Source organism: Nothoprocta perdicaria, unplaced genomic scaffold (assembly GCF_003342845.1).
Source record: "Nothoprocta perdicaria isolate Ctin4 unplaced genomic scaffold, notPer1 scaffold_116, whole genome shotgun sequence".
Lineage (NCBI taxonomy): Eukaryota > Metazoa > Chordata > Aves > Tinamiformes > Tinamidae > Nothoprocta > Nothoprocta perdicaria.
The window spans coordinates 908,352-927,555 of record NW_020454272.1 but is presented as its reverse complement, the minus strand read 5'-3'; positions in this window follow the sequence as shown (position 1 = coordinate 927,555).

Below are 19,204 nucleotides of genomic sequence, written 5' to 3'. Positions count from 1 at the left end.
CACTGTAGAATACAAAACTGTTTGACAGTGGGCTGGGGGAACTTAACATAACTTAGCAGTTATGTTAACAGGAACTTAACAGTTTATCCACCGTGGCTTCAAATCCATAATCTAGATAATCCAATTTGGCCTCTTTGCTCTTCTCCCTAGGGGATTTCCCTGTAGTCGCTGCCTGTCATTGGTTGTGCATTCACAGAAGACTTCAATATATTTGTGAAGTTAATGAAAGGCAAACTGAGAAGAAGGGAGAGCAACATAATAAGGCCCAGGAAACCTCACTGAAAAAAAAAAAGCTAGTTTATAGCCAGGATAAAAGAAATGATTGAATTCTGATTTTTTTTTCCCTGTATGCTGAAATATTTTGAATGTGAATCTAGAAATAACCTTTAAATTCCAAACCCCTGTTTCCTGGGGATCTTAGATGGACTCAGACTCTTAAGAAGCCAAATAGACCCTCAGCAACAGAGAAGCTGTGTGTGGAAACGGTAAGTTGTGATCTCTCGTATTTTTTCTTGCTGCATTTGTGCTGTCCAGGCTAAATGTCACCATGACTTCTGGGCTCTGCAGACTGGAACGTTTGAGTTGTCACAGGTTTGATGTGCATCTGCTGGGGAGGCAGCCTCTCCGTTTGCTTTTGCACGGGGAGTAGCAGAGTTGGAGAGGAGGTGAGGAAGGGAGAACTCTCTGAATCCCATAGACTCGCTCGTGGGTCAGTCCAACCATCCGGCTATTTCCCACCACCCTTCATTTGTTACAACTAGTTTCTGATCCCCGTTTGCAGAGCTGCCCTGGAGCTCTCTGCTAGCTCCCCTGCTGCCTGCTTATGGGGTATCTAAGGTATCACATTCTTTCCTTGGTTGCTCAAGGGACCCTTCTAACTACAAGCGCTTTAGAGCTGAATGTATTTTGATAATTCTGCATCATGTTGCAAAAGGCTGCATAGCCCTAGGCTGCGCTGTATTAGGAATGACACTAATTCTCCCATGGACTCTTGAGCAGAAACTACAAAGGCTGGAAGTGGAGTGCAACATTGGTGGCTGCAGCCTCCCGGGGAGGTTGTGACAGCCCCGCGCTGCCGAATGCGGGCTCAGGTGGGCTGGGGCACTATGGAAAAAGGCTTTTGCAGCATGAGAGATGTCTCTTGCTATTCATTTGCTGTCTAAGGGAAGGGAGGGCCTAACCCCTGGGACTGGAAGACCTCCTGGGGATGCAGACAGCCATCCTGCACTCACATGGCTTTGTCCTCGGTGGAATAGCCCATAGACCTCACGCACAATATTCAGCCTCAGAAGGAAAGCAGAGCTTTGAGCATTGCCCTGCACTGAGGAACAGAATATTCACTAGCTTGGCTATCCTCAAACCTCCCAAAGGCAGCATGCGGGACACCAGGAGCTCTTCCACGCCAGCTATGAGGCTGCACACACATGATCACTCTCCCACTGGAGCTATGGTAATCCCAGGACTGCAGCAGTCCATTCCCCTTAGGAGGGAGAATACAGCAAGAAGGAGCTAAGGGAGAAAGTCTGACTGAGGAGACTGTGAAACATGAGTTGGGGGGATTGCTAGGAAGGAAAATGCAGTTCAGTTTGCATCAAACAGTGCTGGAGCCGAGTGAGAAAAAATTCAATAGTTCATGCATTAATATTAACTGGCTAGGTATTGTGCAAGGAATGAGGTGCAACTGGCATTACAGAAAAATAACACGGTGATTCACATGAATGAAATCTTATAATCTCAGGGTGAAGTTCTCGTAGGGAGGGCTGAGGGGGTGGGATGGCGCCTTGCCCTAGCCTGCTCTCCTTGAAGCAATCTGTACCTGGAGGACAGCAAAAGTGTGCTAGCAATAAAACCCCGAAGGGATGCTGGGGAAGGGAGGGGAACTAAAGAGATGATGCCTGCTACAGAATACTGCATCAAACCAGAACGTAGAATAAATTACTCCCAAAGCATTTGCCTGTATTGTGAAGTGAAAATTGCATTATTATACTGAACTTAAGTTTGGGAGAGCTCATGCAATTGGTGGTTAAAACATCAGCAGTTTCAGATAATTAAATTTTTTATTGCCTTTTTTTTTTTTCCTCCACACAAAAGGTATTACTGCACTTGACAGCTGTATATGGAGCGCCTTATCCTGATGGATAATGATAGATTAATTCCAGGACTACAAGTTGTTGATTGCCTAAGACTTATATGGTGTGGTTACATTTGTTATGAACAAACAAAGGACAGTCCTAAATAGTGAAGATTATACTTGGAGAATATATTTGGAGAATACAGTTTCTATTCAGTAAGGAATATTAAGAGAATCTGACTGGAGGGTGGATACAAGGCAGAAAATGCACCTGAAACCCGGGAGCATTTAAGAAGTTTGACAAGTGGATAAAAGTCATGGCTTAGAGTCAGGACTGAGGACAGCTTTGGCAGAATGTTCATGATGGATGAGAGAGGAAGCCCATGACAATAGGCTTCTTAAGCACAAATGACTCTAAAGGGGCAGTGAACTGTTGCATGGAGAAAAACACAGCATATGGCTTCTAGCACAGTGCATGGATGTCCTTGGATATTGGCAATCTTTCTACAGCCCATCAGGCCTTTCAGAGCGATCCAGTGTAGAAATCCATCCCCAAGAAGGATGAACCTGGCTGAATGACAAGTGTAACCCATGAAACAGCAATTTAGAGTTGGCCTCAAACAGCCTCAGAAAGTTCCTATTTTCCCTTAGCTTGATCCCTAATTCTGACATTGGGAACAGCAAATATCTTCTTTGGTGCTTCCAGAGAAAGAGCGCTCTTTTTCATTGCAAGTGGTGATTCTGTGTTTGAGAGAAAAAGAATTTTAATTGCAAAAAGAAACATATAATAATTTAGGGGGAAAACTTCGCAAACAGCAAATCAATAGCTCAGGTGTGCAAATAGCAAGTTTGCACCACACCTTTTAAGATGACCATCACTGTGGAAGCTCTGCTATGATTGTACATGGCCCTGTCCTTCACCCTTAGCATGGTCCTGGCCACATTCTGTAGCAACAGGAGTTTCAGTACTGTGCATTGAGGGTAAAAAGGGAGGACACTCATTATAGTGAACTCATTATAGTGACCTGTTGCTGCCTTCTGCAGCTTCACTGCCAACATCCATCTTGACTTGGCTGGTGCCATCCTAGCTCTAGAGACAGGAAGAGCTGTTCAGTGCTCAATTTGACTGGGTTCCTAGGTTGCATGAGGTAGGACCTCAGTTTCCCACAAATGTCTCCACCCAAACTGTCTGTAAGGGCTACATTCATTTAGAACTACCTTTCTAGTCTGGCAAGCATGCCAATCAGGCTAGTCATGAAGTCACTTTATGGAGTCAAGTTTGTGATGGCCATTGGAGGTTCTTATTCAGAAATGATCTATGTGAGGCTATGCACAACTGATGGTTGGAAATCTCATTATCACAGACTGAAATCAGGCTTTCAAGTGAAGCTCCAAAGCCTAAAGAAGCAGGAATAATCTATTTTGTGTTTCAAGTTTCACTACAAGAAGAGTAGAAGAACTGGGAATCATCAGTTGAATTTGCTAGAGCTCAATCCCGCTCATGTATTTGCAAAGAAGAGGAATTTGTAGGGAAAACATCGAGCAATTTTCAGGAGACCCAAATCTTTACAGATGCTCTATGATTTCCAATCGTTTCAGCTTGGGAAAGTTGTTCCAATACAATCCTTCCCAACGTGGTTTTAGGGAACTTTTCTCAGCCACTAGAGGGCACTGCACACTTAATCTAAGCCTCAGAGCCCTTCCCAAGGAGCCAGGAGTGATGGCCTAAAGGAACGGGTATTAAACGGCGCATTTGTAATGCCTTTGGAAAAAATAAAATGAAACAGTACCCCCTGCCACACACATGCAGACACAACGAAAACATCCTGATACTATTATGTGACAACCCTCATCTCCATAAAAACCAACTCCCCTCCCTGTCCTAACCATGGAATCTAGCACATACACGGTGCCGTTATCACACTCCGACATGGGAGAGACTTGCAGGAAAGAGGCTCAGGTGAGATCTGTGTGAGATTTAGGGAACAGGCTTTTTTTTTTACTGCACTCTTTTGTTTTGCAAGATTTTTCACTAAAACAGGATCTCATGCACCAGCTTATCTCAGGGAATTGATGCCATTAAAACTTCACAAACATGCTTATTTTATTGGAATTTCAGCTTTATTTAGACCAGAACCAGTATCCTCCTTCTAGTTTAGGATTTGATCTGGCATTTAACATATAATGATTGTTCAAAGATGACTCTGTGCCTTCTTAAACCTTCTAGGTCTAGTTTATATTAATTTCTTTATGTTCATGAATAAATCCCCAAATAAATATTCCTTTCTTACAGAGTTAAAAGGGATGTTGTTCTTCATATAGAGATTTTTTTGAGATTTATTAAATCCAGAATTATGAAAATTTATGTGCACCAATGTGAGAAAGTTTTTCTTTCAACAGAGGTGAAAAAATCAACAAATGCATTAGCATTAATTTGTTTTGGATATTTTTCCTCCTTTTTAATTTTCCTTTCAAATGTCCTATAACTTTAGCTAGCAACAATGGTGGGTGAAACGAGTGACATATTGAAAGATTACAAAGGAATTCTCACAGAAAGTAATTTTGGAATAAAAAGCATTAGACTTGGCAATGGAAAACAGTTAGTGTAAGAGTATCATCTAAAGAGGAACATAAAACTATCCCCTGATATGCGCTATCAATCAATATTAAACAGCATATCTCTCAAAAAAAAGAATGCTTCTGTAAATTTCTATTGAACAAATATAAGTCAAACATAAATGTTTAAATTATATGGCAGTTAAATTCCGGCAGTGAATTACATCAAGTAGAAAAAAAATTCTTTATTGTTTGCTGAAAATTTACAAAATAACAAGTAGAATTAACTCATGTAGTCATGGTGAAAAATAAGCCCAGTTTAATTTTTCATAAAAGTTTTCCCATTAAAAACACACTTTTTTAAAAAAATGATTGCTATGTGCATGAAAATGTTTCAGAGCTCAAATATCTGCTCTACTGTATGAATATGAGGGAAATGGTATATACTGATAGTCATGTGGGCCTATAAGTGATCACCTTCTCATACAGTCAGGAAAAACAATATAAAAACACCATCCATCCATCCATCCATCCATCCATGCATCCATCCATCCATCCATCCATCGCTGAAGCTGGGAAAAGCAATGAACACTGATAAGCTTTCAAAATATTGTTTCTAAAAGTACTACAAAAAGTAGAGACTTGGGGATGGTCACTTTTAGTCAACTTATAGCATCCAAAATATCCTGTAATAGTAATACTGTTAAGACACATAGTTGTTGGAAATGTCAAAGTTGGATATTGGTGACCAGGCTCAGGCTCCTTTCTTCTTGAGAGGACAAGAGTCTTCCTCTTTTATGTAAGCCACATTAAAGTGAATAAGCAACAGGATGTCCTTGGTAGTTTGCCCCCAAGTTGATCTTGACTTCTGACTGAGAAACATTTCAGCATTAACTGGGACCTCAAACCATATCTTCTGGCTTTCAGAGAAGAGGCAAAGTGCAAGCGCAGAGAGTCAAGTGTCACTTTTCCTCTCCCATTCCCAACAAGTATGTTTCTATACTGCAAAGTGGATCTTCTGCAGAACACTTAGTCCAAAGACCAACTAGACCTAACTTAGTCCAAAATGCAGCCGGTGGTGAGGGCAGCCTCCAAGTATTTTCTCCAAGGAAATGCAGTTAGTAATCCCTTCTGACACTGGTGAACGATGGCAACATCCCAGCTGAATCTTTGGAAGGAGGCACTGGTGATTGGTTGGAAAAGAACCTCTGTCAACAGCAGTTGCTGCCAGCCTCAGACAGAGAAAAGCACAGCCCAAGTTTGGGGGTCCCAGCTGCCCCTGTGTCTGAAAGGGAGCAGAGGTGGGTGCAGAGATTGGACTAGAAAAGGTTAATGCTGCAAGTAAGTAAGGACTGCAATCCTTGGGTGCTTCTAGAGCAGAGGAAATGGGACAAGAAGACCTGAGTTTTGGAAATAGCTCATTGGTGTTTCTGCAGACCTAGCCCTCTGCTTTTTGGTGAAAAAACAAAAAAAGAAGGAACTCTTTTTTTATAGATGTAAGGGCAATTTATTAATTGAAATAGGATTTTTACTTTTCCATTAAAAATGAAAAGAAGAAGAGTTTGATCATTAGGAGCCTGATCTATACCCAGGCCATTCCATTTGCTGCTGGAAGTTCCCAGGCCTCAGGCAAGGTAACAAGAGTGTGCAGAGCACAACCTGAATTCCACTCAAGGTCACAGAGCAGGGCCAGTGGTGTGACACAGAGGTGGATGCTTGCTGGCCATGTTAAATGTGTTGTGTTGTTGGAACCTCTTAGTTTTATTCCCCCAAAGGAGTCTAATGATCCGCTCTACTTGACTTCCTCCCCCACCTCCCTCCTTTGCCCCTAAGTTGCTTTAGTGTGTTTCAGCAATGCTTGCAGCAGTTCTGCTGCTTTCACAGTGCTTGCTATTACTAAATACACTAATATATACACGAAACTTTAAACTTTCCTTAGCAACATGCAACAAACTTTTCATGGAACCAATTTTTTCAAAGGTTTTTATATTCATGACACTCAAACAGAATCTATTTGAAAATCTTTCTAAAATGAACTAGTAATTACAAATGGCTTTGAGATACTATCTTTTAATAGTTTCTAATATAGTTTAATAGTTTCTAATATAGTTTAATAATTTAGTATTTTTTTAATAGTTTCTTAAATATCATTTATATTTCAGTTCATGGAAATCTTGGCTCAAGAAAACTGAGGAGAAAAAATACAGAAGAAATTTTAGCCTATGTTGTGGAAGAAATAGGATGTCTCTTCCTCTGCTGTGCGAGTCCTTTGTGTCACTGGTTACAGCTAAGAGAAAGGGCAGCTTGGTCATCAGGATAGGGAAATAGAGGGAATTTGTTTCTTGTTGCTGTCGTGTGCAAATTATCCCTCTGAGCAAATATCTCCTTGCTCATCTGCAAAGGACATTCTCTTCACTCCTTCCAGGATTAAGCCACTCTCTCCACATGGAACAAATGTCAAACAGGGAACTCAACTAAGACTATTTCAATGAAAGGATAACCTCTGGGCTGTTCCACATAACTGAATTAGGACTTAAGGGTCTGGGATTTGAGGTAAATCCTCACCCTTCACACATGTGAATTTGGGTGTATCAAAATTTGTGTAAAATAGGTAAAGCATGAATATCTCCAACAAGATACAACAGACAAAATGGAACCATAGGTATCTGGTTGTGACAATCTGTTTTTCTGTACACACACATGGCAAATTAAAAGTTTTTTAAACACATATGTTCTTAGCTAACCAGCTTGGCACAAGAAGACATTTGCTATTAAGACAACAGAAGACTGCTCAGTTGCTAGATGCAGCCCCATCACATAACCAGAACATTTCTACAGCTTCATATTCTGATGTGAAATTCTACCAAAACCACAGCATTACTGTTTTAAAATGGAATATATGCCTTACTAGCAAGCAGATCTTTAGCTCCTCATACAAGGGCTACAACAGTAGAAATGTCTTTTCTTTGAAGCTGAAAACTACATCAAAAAGTACAAGCTGAGGGTGCTTATATACACATTATCTTTTCCATATCATAAGGAATATTTCCATATTCCTTTCCATACCTATAAGAGAAAAAGTACTGAAGTTTTCAAGCACACCAACCCCATCCAGCACAATGTCCACATGAATCCAGAAGGTGCTGGTTATTTTAGGCACGACAGTTTTCCACTCAGGAGCCATCACTGCAGCCACCCACAGCTCTTCTGTCCTCGGACACCTTCGGCAGGACAGACAGACACTCCTGCATCGCTGCTGGTGGATGTGCTAGACTTGTTTAACACACAGGTCCTCAGCGGGATTATTCAGATGAGCAATCAGGTGATTCATTTCCTGCTTTAAGCACCTGAACTCTGATCAGGACATTCAGACTATTGCTGTGATTTTTGCTGGGAGATGCTTGTAATGGTCCCTCTCATTACTGCTCATGCAGTACCATTAGTGGGTATTAGAGGGTATTGAAGGGTATCTGACACAAAGATACACTTGCCCTGAGGAGATTGCAGTCAGAAGCAGACACAGTGATAGGGAAGGCTATGGAAATGTAAAAAGTGCAGGAATGAGAGAATGAGGGCTACAATGCTGAAAGATTATGAGATATGCTTGTTATGTTCACCTCTTGCTAGAGCCTTGTTTTTTCAGTCTGTGCTGACACCTAACCCGAGCGATCTTGCGAAAGAATCATGTTCTGAATTCACATAGCTTCTTGTGATAAGCTGTTGATGTGCCGGTGGTATTTTTAAGACACAGGGGAGACATGACAGAGAAACAGTAGCCTGATTTCACTGCAGAAAGAATATTCTAATCAGCCAGCAGCTTACCAGCACATTTAAGGGCAGCAAGTGCTTCACAAATCCTTGGAATGCCAGCAGAAAATCCCCATCATTATTGACATAACTTTCTCCATAAGCCTTCTCAACACTATGATCTATTGTTTATACCCAGGAGCACCACTGAGGTTCAGAGGAAAGGTGTGCAGAGGTTTTTCCCCCAGACAAATGAAGCCCTGGATTCATGGGTGAGAAGCAGACTTGCTGGCATTCACAGCTCTTATTCTATTCAGTGGTCACAGCAGATGACACCCTTTCATTTTCCCTTCCCGCACTTCATAGTACAAAGGGAAAGCTTAAACCTAAACCAGCTATTTTTATTTTTGATTAGATCTTTCTTTCCCCTCTCCAGATGGTACATGCAGGGCTACGACATTAACCCGAAACAAAAATGAGCAACCAGAAGCAAGTGCTCCATTAGCTCAGCTCAGTGTCTGATGTGTTTATTTTCAGTGGATCTGTGAAGCAGGCTGACAAGCAGAATCTTTTTCTTCGCGTATCGCTTTCAGAGCTCCACCGAGCAGGCACCGTATGAAAGAGCCAGTAGGAAAAGCAATGCATGACTTCTTTTTTTTCCCCTTTTTCTTTTTAGGCATAGATACAATCGATCAAAACCTTGATAGATGGAACAGGCGCATCAAAGACAAAATTAAGATAATTGTATCATAACTGCAAATTGATATAAGAGACTTTTTATGATACAATTTATTTGAATTAGATAGTATTGACCTCAGAGTAGTTTGTCTAGGCAGAAAAATAAATTAGCTAAAAGGAGATATGACTACTCCAATACAAACAGTAAGCTGTGCTTCTCAGCCTCTTCAAGACCAGACAGAATGCTTTGATTTAGAGTCACTGAAATGAAAATTTAGATTTTCTAGTTACTGTCACACATGACTACATTTTTCTACAGAAGGTTCACAAAGTGGCATTATATGGCTTCGTTTCTGCCAGTTAAAGACCAGGCCAGGACACAAGTCTGTGTGTTGGCTTGGGATCATCCATACTGTATGCTGTTTGGCAAAGCCCCTGGTTCTGGCCCATGCCAACATCCTCTCAGGTTTCAGATGTGGCCTGAGGGTTAGCATGAGCAGAGGACCTTCTCACTGAAGGCTGAATGTAGTCCCTTGTTCTGAAAAAGAATTTAGCCTATGGGTGAGAGCAATACTGTGCCAGTGGTATATCAGAGCAAGTAGGAATGTATCTTACAATACCAGACAGAGAAGGAGCATCAAACCCTTTGGCATCAATACCAGTATTGAAAACTGGACTTTCTACTTCTGGCGACTGTGTAAGAATGCTCTGCTGTGGTAAAGCAACTCAGTAGGCATCACTATTTTGGAAACACAAAGCAGCAGAAACTTGCTCAAACTGGGCTAATTCCAGAACTGGTTATGTGGAAGAATGTGAAGTGCAAAGCAATAAGAGCTCCTCAGCTACGATCTGTCTGGCATCTGGGAGGAACAGAAGTGCTCTTCATAATGCTGTAGTTCACAGGAAGACACCTAGCTGGTAAATACTGACAGCATCGTTGCATGGAGGTAGTAGCTGGGGTCTCTGCTGGTTGGGGGAAACCACCATTGCAGTGCGGTACCCTATCGGCACCTCCTTTCCCATGTTTCTGTGACAGATGAGAGGTGTCTTGTCTTAGGTGTTTGCATACTGCACAGTACTGGGGAGGAAGGGAGGATGGTGGTGTCCAAAGTATTTAGCTGAATACTGAAATACAGTAAGTAATACATGGCAGTCATCACTAACAATGACAATTAAGTGTGAATTCATCATTGTGAAAGTCCCACTGGCCTTGAGGAACAATTAATGCCTTAAACCCAGAAGAAAACTCAGATGTCCTCTGCCACCTATAACTTCATTAAAACAGCAAGGTTTCCATTGAAAATATCTGGCAAGCACACCACAAATCTTCACTGAGTTCTCTCCTGCTTTCAGAAAAATGGTACCTCTTGAGACCTAGAATCTGCTGACACAGATGTTACAAAAGACTTTTCATAGGATTGACGGCAAATGAAATATTCTGCCGCTTATTGCAATCTTTTTTGACGGCATAATTATGGGTATCCTTGCTCCAGGCTTCCTGAACAACTCCCACCTGACAGACAGCCTCACAGATTTTATGCATTCAACAAGTGCATTGGCAATCGCCCCCATATTTCAGCATAAATCCAGGAGTGGAAGAGACATCAGGTGACTGTCTATTTTGAATCTGTTTTACAGCCTTTAACACTTCTATCCTTTCTGTGTTGTTACAGGAAGTTTTGCTCTTGCCTTTCAGCTTTTTGGAACAGAAATAAAGGGCTATGTCACAAATACTAGAAACAAAAGATGAGAATCAGGCCTAACAGAACAGGGGTTCTGTACATGCACATGAAATGCATATTAAGAGTGAACAAGTCAACATTATGCTTTATTAAAGACAACTTAAAGTGAAGCTAAGAGAAACTAGAAACCCTTTATAGATACGAGCACCTGCAACTTCCATTAGCTTTACAAAGGCCTCAATTTCTTTAAGGTTCAAGGTGCTCTGGGAACAAAAAGTACTTAAAAGAAATGCACTGCTTTTTAAGTGGCAGTGGCCATTGACAGGCAATAACAATTTGAGGTAGGACAAGGGGTGCTTTTCTGTAGAAAGACAGAAGCACCTCTGAAAAAATTAGGACAATCTGTTTTTTTTTTGCTTATTTTAGCAGAGTAACCTGGTGCAGATCCATTAAAAATCTCCACTAAATCTTATTTCTATTGAGGAGTGATATCATCTGTGATCATGGGTACCATCTTTAGCTTTGACTTGAAGTATGCTAAGCTACTCCTTTTCTTGTCCTTTGTAACTTTAATTCATTGGCAAAGTATTCTTAATCCTCAACAGCTTTCTATTATGCATGTATCTTTTTTAGCACATTCTGGGCTTTTCTTTATCTTTCTATAGCTGTTGCACTCATTTAATTATCTTGAAACCACTCATATTTGTAGGAACCTCTAGCCTAGCTTGCAAAAAATCCTCTTACCTCAAAATAAGCTTTATAGCTTTTCTCATCATTACTTCCAACAAATTGTTGTCTGAAACAACAAATCTTAGTGCTAATGTAATAGCAAAATACAACACTTAGCTTTCTGTTAAAATTGTGCAACCTTCTGAAATCCAAGGAAAGTTGTACTGGCGGAACAAAGATAAGCTCAGCCCATCATATTTCAATAATAAATAAATCAGGCAAAATATGTCCAAAATCTCTCCTTGCTGCTTCTTAGGAGTGCATGTCCTCACATGTGCTTCTTGCTCCCACATGCACGAGGGTGCAATCCCTTTGTGTGTGGGGCTACTTCAGATCAGCTGAGAATGTAATGAATAGGAGAAGCTTTTCCTTCTGGTCCTGTTCCCTAAAATCACTCATACTTCCCTGTTTGTTACTTTGATAATATAAATACTCACCAACTGGCTCTGTAGTCCTGGGACCTTCAACTATAAGGTTTCGTATTCATAGTTCAACAATCGTGCCCTTACACCAGTATTGCTCATATTGTAATTGTAATTGACACACAAGAGACAAAATATTATACTTTTGCTTTTTAAATCAGCTGAAAGCAGGTCTAGATCCCTTTAAATTACACAGTGAGGTTTGTAATATTACTGCAAAATTGGTGGAAATATCCAGCTTAATTTTCACTTTTCAGAAACCAATTGGTAACCTGAAGAGTTGCCTTAATATGGGGCCTCAACATGACAAGGTGCATGTAATTCACAAGTCCTGGTTTGTTTCTTTCCATCATACTTTACTATACTGAATAATGCAGCTGACAACTCTCTGCCCATAGAGAAAATTATTTAGGAAAGATGGTGTCCAAAAAGTAGAGGAATTTGCAAATTCATCCCTTTCTATAGCTGTAGAAGAGCTCTTACCCTTGCTTGCTGTTGTGTAAATGGGGTCAAAAACAATTACTCATTCTTTTGTCAAGAAGGTATTACAGGGTTCATCATTCTGTGAGGATCAAAAAGGACAAACTATTTTTTGAAATTTCTCTGTAATCTTTTAGTTAAATTCCATTTTCTAATTCTATCCTTACTAATTTTTAGAAAAGTTTTCTTGAGAATATTGTTTCATAAATAATGGAAATACAGAGCTCCAATAGTATACTAAAGATAATTAAAATGTTCCACTTGTAACAGTGCTTCTGAGATTCTGATTTCCTGTTCATGCTTTAGGCACAAGAGTTCAGCATTCTAGATGATCAGCATATTAACCTGCCTAATCACAGTATTCCTTGTACTGCGGACTCCCTGTGAGATCTTCGCTTTCCCAGGAGGATGTTCCTGACTCAGAATGGTCCAAAAGAAAATGTACATTTCTGAGTTTTGAAGAACATTACTCCCTCCTCCCCAAACAATAGAAGAAATAATATTGCTGCAGAATAAGTCAAGAGATTGTCACTGAATGAGTGGTGGCGGGGGTGAGTGACAAAATGCACTTCACTCATATGACAGAAATAATAATAGGATTCATTAATATGGACAATGATTTCACAAGATTCTATGGCAAGGTCACTTATTATTCACTGCATGGAGGCTCAAGATAATACACAATTATCTTGGGATACCCTCCCKTTGGGTCACGARGTTCAGATTGGACCCCCTTGCTTTCCAGGCTCCTTCTGAGAGGAGTCTGGGCATGGCTGGATCCAATCCTATTCCCAGATTGGCACTAGGTCAACGGTTTATGACTAAGGGTTCTTGTGCACAGTTACGAAGTAAAGTTAAGGAAAGAGAGCGCGCTATGTTCACTTACCACAAATCTGTCGTGGAAAGGGGGGGTCTCTCAACCTCGAGGAGTAACCTGGAGAGGCATCCCTGCTCGAGGAGAGATCCTGATGTGCAGCCCGCTGCCGTGCCAGGAGAGCTCAAGGCGTTCCCGGGCTGTCCGCGTATTTATAGGATAAGATGATTGACTTATAGTCATTCTTTCATTTCAGAGGCCCATTGTATTAGCCTCGTCTTCCTGTCGGGATGCAGCCTTCAGGAAGGTTATGTTGAGTCTAAGTGGGAGAAGAAATCAGGATGGTGGCGCCTACCAGGATTAGATAAATTGCTGGTGGTTAGCAACTGAACAGGGCTGCATGTAAGGTACAGGCCAGGTTGAGCTGGGAAAGGAGCATATCTGTCACTGTGTAAGCACATCAAGCTGAGAAAAACAACCTAGTGTTGACTAAGGATGGTGCTGGATTTCACACTGAGTGAAGGAAGGACCACAGGAGCAGAAAGTTATTCACAGGCACTAGCATCCCTGCCAGGCTTTAGTTGCCTCCATTATGACACTGAGTGGTAACTTGGTAGATAGAATAAGACATAGCAATTTTGTCAGCTCTCACTGACTGATATAATATAATATAATATAATATAATATAATATAATATAATATAATATGATCTCAAGCTGTTACCTGAGTAATAATGTCGTTTAAGACCAGCAGTGCATGTTTAGCAAGGGCATCAAAGCTCAATTGTACTGCAGGGCTGATGTGCAACATCTGGCAAGCAGTGCCAGCAAGGGGGTCATCAGGAAGCTGGCTCCCTCACACTGGAAGCATCCAGATCCTGCAGTGAGAAGAAGAAAAACTATTCACATCATGATGCCCACAGGAGCCTTTATTTAACAGGACTGGTGTCCTTAACCCCAGCACGTACCTGCACTGAATGGGGAGTCTCTAGGGCAAAAAAGTCAGAATTTGGAGTTAAAACAGACATCCATATCTGCCAGATGCACTGGCACTTCTCGAAACTGCAAAGAGGCTGCAGGGAAAAGAGCATAGAGGAAGCTCCTTTTGGACGGAAGCAACAAATGACCAGCACATAGTGCCTAGCCCTGAACTCTTTCTTCAAAAGCAGCAGAAGAAAATCACCCGCTGGAGAAGAAAATCACAAATGCTCAATCCTGTTAAGTGAGCTCCCAGTAGGAGTAATTTTTAAAATGAAAAGCATGCCCACTGTTCAGAGATACAAGCAGGAGAAAGGCAAGAAAATCTACAAAAGGAGAGAGGTGATGAAGAGAGACAGCAGGAAATCAAACTCCACTCAGAATAGCAACCGGTAAAGTTCCAGCACACGGCAGCCTGCAAAATAACAAATAAAACTCTCCCCAAGATGAATAAACCACTAACTGCACTGGTAGAAAAAGAATGAGTTGTACCTACAGGTACCTATATGGCCCTTTTAAACTGTAACAGTTAGAGGTCTGTATGTGAATACAAACCTCCTCTTCTTTCTCTAATTCACAATATACATGCTTTTGTAAAGAATAAGACCTTTGGCAGCACTGGAAAGGCATTATATTTCAAATGACCTACATCACCAGTAGAGTCTTTTCATTTTCTTCTGACATATTAATCCTCCATTATATAGAGGGGAATCAGTTATAGGTCCAAATGACGTTATATCACACATTAGATTTATACCTAGGTATAGTGAGTGAAGCCAGAAACTGCTGAAAACTATACCATAATCACAAGAAGTCTGATTCAGGAAATATGTCTAATTTGTAAGTGTTCTCACTCACCACTTTCATTACCCAGATGTAGAAATGGCTCTGTTGGTTCATCCATGGAATTAGCATTCTCATAAGAAATCCTGCAAGGAATGAGTTGCATATACTTTACCATTGAAATATATGACATTCTTGTTAAGAACATCAGACCACATTCCAGGCAGATCAACTCAGCAGACTTATTTTGGATTTTTTTCAACTTTACTACCTTTTACCAAATTCAGAGGTAGTTTCTCTGCCCTTTAGAAAAGTTTGAGATAGTCCATACTCATTAGATGTAGGATCTTTGAGTGCTCAGGCATGGTATGTGCCTTTAAGGACTCAATTAGGAATTTAAAGTACTGCTCAAAACTAGAAAGATGGGTTTATTTCATTAGTATTGACAAGTAGATCATTGAGAAGTTCACCACCGGAGAAACTCATTTAGACAATAAATCCTCACTAGTGTTTACAGTGTTAGCTTTAGTTCCTCTCTAAAAGAAAAAGGAAGGACTTCTTTTTCCAATAAAGAAGGAATCATTAGGATTTAATGTAAATATATTTGGATTATAGGACGGTTGGTTTCACTAAGGAATTTTGGATAGACGTATCCAGGCAGTAATTTTCAATAAGACAGCTCTGACACTTCACTTCTGCTTCAAATGCTAAATATTTCAGTACTGTACAGAACATTATCATGGAAAGACAGGTATGTACTTAACTGTGGCTTTCTGAGAATTCTTCATGGTCTGGCTTCCTTTGATAATAAGAAACTGCATTTAACTTATTGCCTCCAATTAACTGATCTAGTCCAAGTTGCTTAGTAATCTTAAATCATTAAAATGTTCAGAATAATTGCTTTGGATTTTTATTTCATCCGTTTTTATTAGTAATGTTTCATTTGCAGCCAGTTAGAGTTACTTCTAAAGAGTGTCCTCTTCCACAAAAACAAGGTGGGCAGCAGCAGACTGAGAAAGGTCCCGTAAGTGTTTGGGGTAGTCACTGTTGAAATACTTAGCAGCACATCAACTGGGGTTCTGCAAAACTGACAAAAACAAGGTCAAGCAAAGACTAAATCCCTTCATTTGGTGGAACCTCTGCTCACACACAATTTAATTGTTTTTAGCCAATATATCACAGAATCACAGAATCACAGAATGGTTAAGGTTGGAAAGGACCTCTAGAGATCATCTAAGTCCAACTCTCCTGCTCTAGCAGGGACACTGAAAACAGGTGCCATAGGGTCGCATCCAGGTGAGTTTTGAAGACCTCCAGAAGGAGACTCCACAACCTCCCTGAGCAGCTCGTTCCAGGGCTCTGTCACCCCCACACTAAAGTTCTTCCTCACATGGAGATGGAACTTCCTGTCTTTCAACTTGTACCCATTGGCCCTTGTCCTATCACTGGTCACCACCGAGAAGAGTTTGGCCCCCTCCTCCCTACTTTCACCCTTAAAGTATTTATACAAATTAATCAGATCCCCTCTCAACCTTCTCTTCTCCAGAGAAAACGGGCCCAACTCAGTCTTTCCTCATATGAGAGATCCTCCAGTCCCTTTAACATCTTTGTTGCTCTCCATTGGACCCTCTCCAGAAGCTCCACGTCCCTCTTGCACTGGGGAGCCCAGAACTGCACCCAATACTCCAGGTGCGGCCTCACTAGAGCTGAGGAGAGGGGCAGGATCCCCTCCCTCCATCTGTTGGCAACTCTCCTCCTGACACAGCCAGGATCCCATTGGCCTTCTTGGCCACGAGGGCACACTGCTGGCTCATGGTTAACGTGGTGTCAACCAGGACTCCCAGGTCCCTCTCTGTGGAGCTGCTTTCCAGCAGGTCAGCCCCTATTCTGTACTGGTGCCTGGGGTTATTCCTCCCCAGGTGTAGGACTTGTTGAACCTCATGAGGTTCCTCTCTGCCCAACTCTCCAGCCTGTCCAGGTCCCTCTGGATGGCAGCACAGCCCTCCGGAGTTTCGGCCACTCCACTCAGCGTGGTATCATCTGCAAACTTGCTCAGGGTGCACTCAGTGCCCTCGTCCAAGTCACTGATGAACAAGTTGAACAGCTCCGGGCCCAGTACTGACCCCTGGGGGACACCACTGGCCATAGGCCTCCAACTGGACTCGGCCCCCTCTAAGCTCTGCCATCTAGCCAGTTCTCAATCCACCTCACTGTCTACCTGTGCAGTCCACACTTCCAGAGCTTTCCTATGAGGATATTATGGGAGATGGTGTTGAAAGCCTTGCTGAAGTCAAGGCAGACAACATCCACGTCTCTCCCCTCATCCAGCTGGCCAGTCATCCCATCATAGAAGGCTAACAGGCTCATCCAACATGACTTCTCCTTGGCGAATCCATGCTGACTACTCCCGACCACCTCCTTCTCCTTGACATGCCTACAGATGCTCTCTAGGATGAGCTCCTTTCCAGGGACGGAGGTGAGGGTGACTGGCCTGTCCTCTCCCGGCTCCTCCCTCTTGCCCTTTTTGAAGACTTCAGTGATGTTGGCTCTCTTCCAGTCCTGCGGCACCTCCTCTGCTCTCCAGGACCTCTCGAAGATGATGGAGAGCAGCTAAGCAACAACCCCCACCAGTTCCCTCAGCACACTTGGATTCATCCCATCCAGGCCCATGGATTTAAGGGTGTCCAATTTGCCTAAATAATCCCTAACCCAATCCTCCTCGACCTGTGGAAGGTCTTCCTCTCTCCTGTTTATCTGTCTTTTATCTAGGCTCTATAGTTTGTGGGGACTAGCCTTAACCGTAAAGACAGAAGCAAAGAAGGCATTTAGTAACTGCCTTCTCTGCATCCTCAGACAGGCCCTGGCCTTCCTCGTTGCATCCCAGCATTCTCTGCCTATATTCATCCTGTGTGGCCTGGCCCTTCTTCCACATGATATATGCTCTCTTTTTCTCATTAAGTTTGCCTAGCAGCCCCTTGCCCATCCATGCAGGTCTCCTGCCCTGCTTGTTCGACTTCTTTCTTGTAGGAATGCACCAACCCTGAGCTCGGAACAAGGGGTGCTTGAATATTAGCCAGCTCTCCTGGACTCCCTTTCCTTCTAGGACCATGACCCAAGGTCAGGATCAGGGTCTCCAAGGAGCTCCCTAAAGAGGTCAAAGTTGTCTCTCTTGAAGTCCAGGACTGCAATCCTACTTCTTAGCCAGCTTCCCCCACACAGGATCATGAATTCCAACATCTCATGGTCACTGCAGCCAAGACCTCCTAACCCTCACATTTCCCACTAGACCATCTCTGTTTGTTAGTGTCAGGTCTAGCAGCACCCCCTCCCCTTGTTCGATCATCAATCACCTGCATCATGAAGTTATCTGCAATGTTCTGCAGGAACCTCCTGGACTGTCTGTTTCTGGCTCTGATTATTCCAGAAGACATCAGGGTAGTTGAAGTCCTCCATGAGTACCAGGGCCTGTGATCCAGGAGGCTTCTTGCAGCTGCCTGGATGAAAAGGCCTCATCCACTTCCTCTTACTCATCAGGAAGCCTGTGGTAAACTCCCACAACAGTGTCAAGTATCTAGGTGTTTTGGGACCTCTGCACACACTCTTCCTTCTGACCATTCCCGTTCTGCTGCTGCCTTTGCTACAATAGGTGACAATTTCCTGATGCAAATGGTTAATCTTCCACTGTTGCCCTGCAGCAAAACTACGGGAGAGCTGAAGTTCTAGCTAAGAGCAATTTTCTGTTCAACTAAAGAAGGCATCCAATTTGGAGGTTTCTAGGAGGATTGCAAACACTATATATTGGAATGGTTTCACCTGTACACTAATGAACTCTCTGTACACCTGGAAGTGATTTGTGGTCTTAAAGGTATTGAAAATGAAGATAGCGTTGAAATTTGATGTAAGCAACTGCATTTGATATAACCAACTTTGATATAAGCAACTATACACTAAAGGATATTCATGGAAGTTGCACTAACTCATAGATTGCTATGATAATCAGGTTGGTAAATATATGCCTAGGCACGTAATTTGTCTGGCTTTGTGAATAGGTGGAACATGCAAACAGGTACTCTTGCTAATCGCTGACTTTGTTTAAAGCACTGGAGATCACTGGCTGTACTGTTCACACTAATAGGCTGAGTAGGACCATCTAAACCTACAGCTTTTCTTCTTCCTTCCTTCCTTCCTTCCTTCCTTCCTTCCTTCCTTCCTTCCTTCCTTCCTTCCTTCCTTCCTTCCTTCCTTCCTTCCTTCCTTCCTTCCTT